Raw genomic sequence first — 6,624 nt, 5'->3', positions numbered from 1 at the left:
ACTATGCATTCCAGGTTAGTCTCAAACTTGTTTGTGGTGATCCTCCTACTTCAGCCTCCCCAGTGTTGGGGATATAGGTGGTTGTTATCATGCCTTATCTTAGCAGGCCATCTTCATTTCAGTTTTGAAGTTTTCATCTATCTACTCCTGATTGTGTTAATCAGCAACAATAATGAAAACATTTATCCCAGAAATAGTTGATGAGGACTTTCTTTGTCAGACTTTAAAGATACACATTTGAACAATGTATTACTGCTTAATAGAAGTAATTAGGAATATCACAAGGGGAGCAAATCATGGGTGATTTATTAGCAATAGGACAGTGACATATCAGAAGAGGATGCAACTAATTTGATAGGGAGAGTCAGACATACCTTGCTAGAGAGGCAACTTTGAGCCAAAAATCTTAAAGAATGAGAGAGGGAAGGAAAGGGGGGTATTTCTAAGAAGAATGAGCAACCTATAACCAGGCTATAACCAGCCACTGTGTGGAATATTGAGATGAGGAAGAGAAGAGAGACTGGATGGGAAAATTGACTGGAGTGACACGTTAGTGGCAGATAGTAAAATGCCTGGTGTGCCCTGTTAAAAGTTTTTTAAGTTGATCTTTGGAGTAAGGGAAATTGACAGGGAAAGTGACTGATATAATCGTTTTTAAGGACTGCACTGGTGAGGCTGTAAGAATGGAAGAGATTAGAGCGAGAGGTCTGAGGCCTGAGGCAGAGCAGATGGTTAGGAAGCTATCATCCATTATAGGGAAGAGATAACAAGGGTCTGGCCTTAGTGAGTAGTCCTGGAAATGGAGTGGAAGGGCTTGGTTTGAGAGAGCCCTCTAATCAATAGGGAGAAAGCCTTCCCAACCCCTGTCACGTTTCATAGCTTTTAATACATTTTCCATACATTTTTTTTTTGAGATGTAAATCCCTCTACTGAATTTGAGTCATCAACTCAAGTGTGATTTAATGCACCTGCATCCGACAAGGCCTGGTGGAGCCACATCCAGTTTGTATTGAGAGCATACCCCCCAAATGAATAATTGCTGCAGTGTACAAAACAAAACCACCCCCACATCACATGTGCGCCTGTGATTCCTTACGATGCAGGGAGAAGATGAAAACAGTTCCCAGTGTTGATTTCTAAGAAAATGTCAGATGCAAAACATTCAGAGATATTCTCGTCTGACTCAATATGCCCCTAGTTTTCAGCAAGGCACCTGTAGATATTATATAATATCTTTGGTTGAGATTGGCTGTTGACTAATGGAGAAATGCAAGATTTGGATCCAGAGAGGCCTGGCGTTGGAATAAATTTGTGATGTCAGGAAAGTTACTTAATTTTCTTAGTTTATTCACTTGTGAAATGGAAATATTTATATCATTTCTCAGGGACACTGTGAGCACTATAGATAATATATGTAAAACATTGCACATTCTTGCTCCACAAAAATACAAGAATTAGCTTTTTAGTCCAACTCACTCTTGCAAAAATTTGTTCTTGGCAAACCATATGTTAAGGCTTGTGTTGCTTCTGCTTATGGCTTCTGCTTATGGCAGCCTAGGGAAGTCAGTAATAAGCCAAATGCTATTAGAAAAGTAAAATGAAGATGCAAAGAATACAGAACATTTTTATTTTATTTTATTATTTTTGTGTGTGTGTGTGTGCTTGTGTGTATGTATGCACACACATGCTTCATTTTCCTGATATGTAGAGCTGTATACAACTGTCCCATTTTCTTCTTAGTCTTGGCTGCCAGGAAACTCTGAGGTATATTTCATATTCAAAATTGGCAGCTATATTTGGAACAGTATATTTTATTTTTTGTCATCTTTAATCTTCTTCAGAATGATATAATGCATAAACAAATCCAGTAGCTGATATAAATAAATGTGGTCTCATAGCTTCAAGATTTGAGCTATCGTCATGTAGAAAGCAGGCGTGTCTACATGGCTTTAAACAGCAAATGCTTGACCAATAGATGAAAGGTACATAATAATCACTGAAGTGAAAAAGAAGATACTAAAATACATAATGGAAAGAGTTGCTTCTCTGATGAAAACAAGTCCTTTCTTATTGGAAGAATTACACTTACCACATAATTTATTATAGAATCAGAAGAAGTAATTCTAAAAAAAAATATGAGCTCACAAAAGAGCTACAATAGCTAAAGCAATCTTTAAAAACAAGGAAAAATTAAAGGGTTGGAAGTATCATACTTCTGCAGTTCAAAATATACCACAAAGCTACAATACTCAAGACAACACAAAATCAGTCCTAAAATCAGGCACACAGACAGAATAGAGAGTACAGAAAGAAAACCACGGCAGCGTTTTTCCTTGCACTTACACGCTGTGCCATTTTGTGCTGTTTCTGATGTCAGCTGAGCTGTACAAAGGTTCTGACATTTTTAGTCTTAGAGTTTGTCACTGAAGTGGGTTCTGATTCCATTTAAGGAGGACTTCTGGTAGGGAGATTTAGTGTGTGTGTGATTTTCACACAGTGTCTTGCTCTCCTGGTCAGGCTAGCAGTAAGCATGTGTTCCAGTAAAACCAGCAGCACAAACCCAAAGTCATTATGCTGGGATTAAAAGCATATTAGCCCTTCTCTGGCTAAATCATTTACTGCATATAATCTCCCACTGGTATAAGAATTAGACATACAAGTGACCAGTAGGCATATGAAGAATACTCAGAATTCCCCCATAATGGAAATGCACATTGAAACCATAGTGACTAGTGTTAGGAGATCAAGACAGAAGGATCTCAAGGTGAAAAAGCCTAGGTTACATAAAAAGTTTGCAGCTAGCCTGTGCTACACATTTCGACACTGTCTTAAAAGGAGAGTAAAGCAAAACAAAGCAAGGCAGATGGATATGGTGGAACAGAACTATAATTTCAGCTGCTTGGGAGGCTGAGGCAGGCCGATGAGGCAAGTTCAAGACCAACCCAAATTATAGAAGCGAGTTTAAAGTTTGTCTGGGCAACTTAGTGAGACCCTGCCTCAAAGAAAAAAAAAATTGTCAAAGAGTTCTGGGCATGTAGCTCAGTGAAAGAGTGCTTGCCTTGGCTCATTTGCAAGGCCCTAGCTTCACTCTCCAGTGCATCCTAACAAACAACAAAAAGTAAGCAACCATAATCAACTGTTAGAATAGCTATTAGCAAAACCATGAGAGACCGCAGGTGTCGGCAAGAATGTGGACGAAAGAGACTCTTTGTATACTCTTGCTGGGGATGAAATTTAATGGGAAATTACTGTTTCCATTGTAGGAAACTACCATATTTCCTAAAGGAAGTTAAAAAAATAGAGCTAATTCCATTATTGCATGTATATTCACAAGAAATGAACTCAGTACCTCAAAGTGATAGCTGTTTTCTTATGTCCATTTCAGCCAGGTTCCTACCAACCATGTGAGTAGCCTAAATATGGATGACTAGAGGGCGTGCATGTGAATACACATATATAATATAGTTTATATACACATATATTGAATGTGTATCAGTATTATTTAGTCCCTAAAAAGGGGAAAATCAGTCAGTTTCAATAATACGGGAGAATCTGCAAGGTAAGTGAAACAAGTCAGACACAGAGAGGCTGAACTACAGAAGTTTGACCTTTATTGCAAAATCTAACGTAGCTGAAATTATAGAGACAGACAGCTGGAAGGTGATTGCCAGGGGCTAGGGGTGAGGGGAGTGGAATTGTGATCAGGAGGTCCAGAGTTTTGGTCATACAAGGTAACTAAGTTATAAGATTCAGTGTCCAGCAAAGTAACCACAAATGGCTACATTTACTCTGGATGTGGCCCAAAATATTCCATGGAGGCCTAAAACTGTGAGAGCTACGATTCATTCCCACATATGACATGCTTTCTACAACTCCACACAGATAGGATGACATTTAATTGATAAATTGTTTCATAAAGGAACAATTATAACAGTTTACCTACCGAAAGTAGTACGAATCTCCTGAAGCACCAAACTATGGAAAGGGAAGGACTGAAGTTGCTGATGCCCAATGTATTGGTGACTTAACACAGTAAAAGTGTATTTTTCATGTCACAGTTAGATTCTTGCTTGTCATCCACCTCACCTTGAAGTTCTGCCATCTGGAAGAGGAGGCCTTCAGAGCCACAGAATAGGAGAAGGAGAGACTGAGGATTATTGTAAGAATATTATGTTATAATGAGTATCTCCAAATCCCATTCTTACATAACCTCTTGTGGTTGAAAGAGTGGTGTTCCCAAACTGCTATCAGCTTGCTGAGGGATGAGCCCCTGAAACACAGTTTGCTCTAAATGTGGGATAAAGGTGATGTAAGATGGCTACTGTACTGACCACAGTTAGATGGGCCCATATCTCAGAAGGCAGGTTGAAATTGGGATGGGCGGGGCCTCTCTTAATCCCAGTGGACTGTATGAAATGTAATTCTGGAAATACGTTTTCTTTACTCTGTCTTCTTAAAGGTGCTTGGATGTCCATCATCATTGTTTTAGTGTCCTAAGCATGCTGTTGCCGCCTTCCATTTGGAATACTTATATCCTCCCTCTGATGTGTAATCTAAAGAGAAAGGCTTCTTTGATTCTCTCCTCTTTTTCTAATCTTTTAAACTCTGATTCTTCAAAAAAAGGCACAATGAGGATTTTTTTTTTTGCAATGCATAAAACTCCCCTGTCCTCAGCCACCCTGTCATCCCTAGACATCCAGGAAATGAAATTCAGCCACCTGCAATGAAGAGGAGGCTTAGTGTGGGGAGCAGGCATAGAAGAAAGTAAGTTAATGTTTTCAGGAAAATTTTGCTTGTGGCAAATCTTGACTAAAAGATCTTGACTCAGCAATACGTTCTCACAGTGTTGTATCGTCACCTGTACACACATGGACAGCTCTCCCTCTTCATTATTGGGAGATAAAGCAAAACAAAACCCAGAGCATGGTCTTTGCGTGAGTCAAAGACTACTAGACAAAAACACGGGAACTTAATCAGACTCTTTCCTGAGACAGGTTTTGCAGCTGGACCTTGGCTTACTCAGAAAAGAATTCAGTTACTTGTTTTCGTCTCACACAGCTATGAGAAGATAAGCCTTCCACACCGTGGAAGCTGATCGAGAGCATTTGCTTCTCAGTATTTCAGGCTGGCTGGTGGCAATATAGAACAAATGACCTTTATACAATACTCCGAGCCCCCCTTTTTCAGGAGGCTCTTCAGAAGAAGGGGCAAATGTTCAAGATGGACTTGTTTGTTTCAATCATAGAAAAGTGAATTTGCAGAGATGTCTCAGGAAAGAAATACTGAAGTATCATTTCAGCGAATGGAGCACTTGTCCTATATGGATAAGTTTTACATTTCCTTACATTACATTTACTAATCTAGGTAGTTATTGTGCTGGTCAGTTTTTGTCAACTTGACACAAACTAGTCATCCAAGAAGTGGGAACCTCAGTTGAAGAAATGGCCCTATCAGGCTGGCCTGTGGCCCTGAAATTGAGACATTTCCTTTTTTTTTTTTTTCCAATACGTATTTTGTCTGCATATATGTAAGTGAACTGAGTGTGTGCCTCGTGCCTGAGGGGACTAGAAGAGGGCACTGGATTCCCTGGAACTGGAGTTATGAATGCTTGTAAATCACAATGTGGGTGTTAGGGACCAAACCAGGATCCCCTGCAAGAGCAGTAAATGCTCTTAGCCTGTGCATCATCTCTCCAACCCTCAAATGTGAGCTAGTTTCTTAATTGCTAGTTTATGAGGAAGGGCCCAGACCATTGTGGGTGGAACCGTACCTAGGCAGGTAGGCCTGGGCTGTGTTAAGTAAGGTGGCTGAGAAAGCCAGTAAACAGGACTCCCCCATGGTCCCTGCTGCAGTCTCTGCCTCTTGGTTTCTGCTTTGGGTTCTGGTCCTGGTTTCCATCAATGATGGACTACTAAGTGGAAGTAGAAGATGAAATAAACTTTTTGGTTTTACCACAGGAACAGAAAATAAACTGGGGGTGGTTAATGAACTCCTTTCTTATTATTCAAATCCAGTTGATAAATCTCTATAATATGGAATCATCCAGTAGTAATATATATATATATATGTGTGTGTGTGTGTGTGTGTGTGTGTGTGTGTGTGTGTGTGTGTGTGTCTGCTGGGGATCCAGCCCAAAGACCTTGTGCATGATTGACAAGACTTCTACATTCAAGATTGTTTTCCTTTTCCCATTCAACAACTCTCTTCATAAGTTTTTTCTTTACCAGCACACTTACAGTAGATAATTTGGGAACGGTATGCTAGAAATAAGGTCCACAAGGGGATATTGTTTCTTCCACTATTTGTTTCAAGAATATATTTGATCCACAGTACACCTACTGTGTGGAGAAAGAGAGAAACAAGGAGAGACAGAGGGGCGGAGAAACAGAGAGAGAGAGACGGAGAGACCTTAACCCTTTAATGTTTTGTGCAAAGGCACAATGTCCCTCACATTATTCAAGGATCTCATAGGCTGTTTCCTTTTTTTATCCCATGGTCTATCTTCTGGAAAAACTTGATTTTTTCTAAGAAGAGACATTTTTTCATCCTTTATGTTGTTACCCTGCTGTGGATATTTCTTTTTATTTCAGTCCAATTCCTTGTTGATTTCTGGCCAAGGAATAA

Source organism: Psammomys obesus, unplaced genomic scaffold, assembly GCF_907164565.1.
Source record: "Psammomys obesus unplaced genomic scaffold, mPsaObe1.curated_primary_1811, whole genome shotgun sequence".
Lineage (NCBI taxonomy): Eukaryota > Metazoa > Chordata > Mammalia > Rodentia > Muridae > Psammomys > Psammomys obesus.
Note: the sequence above shows the minus strand (reverse complement) of the source record.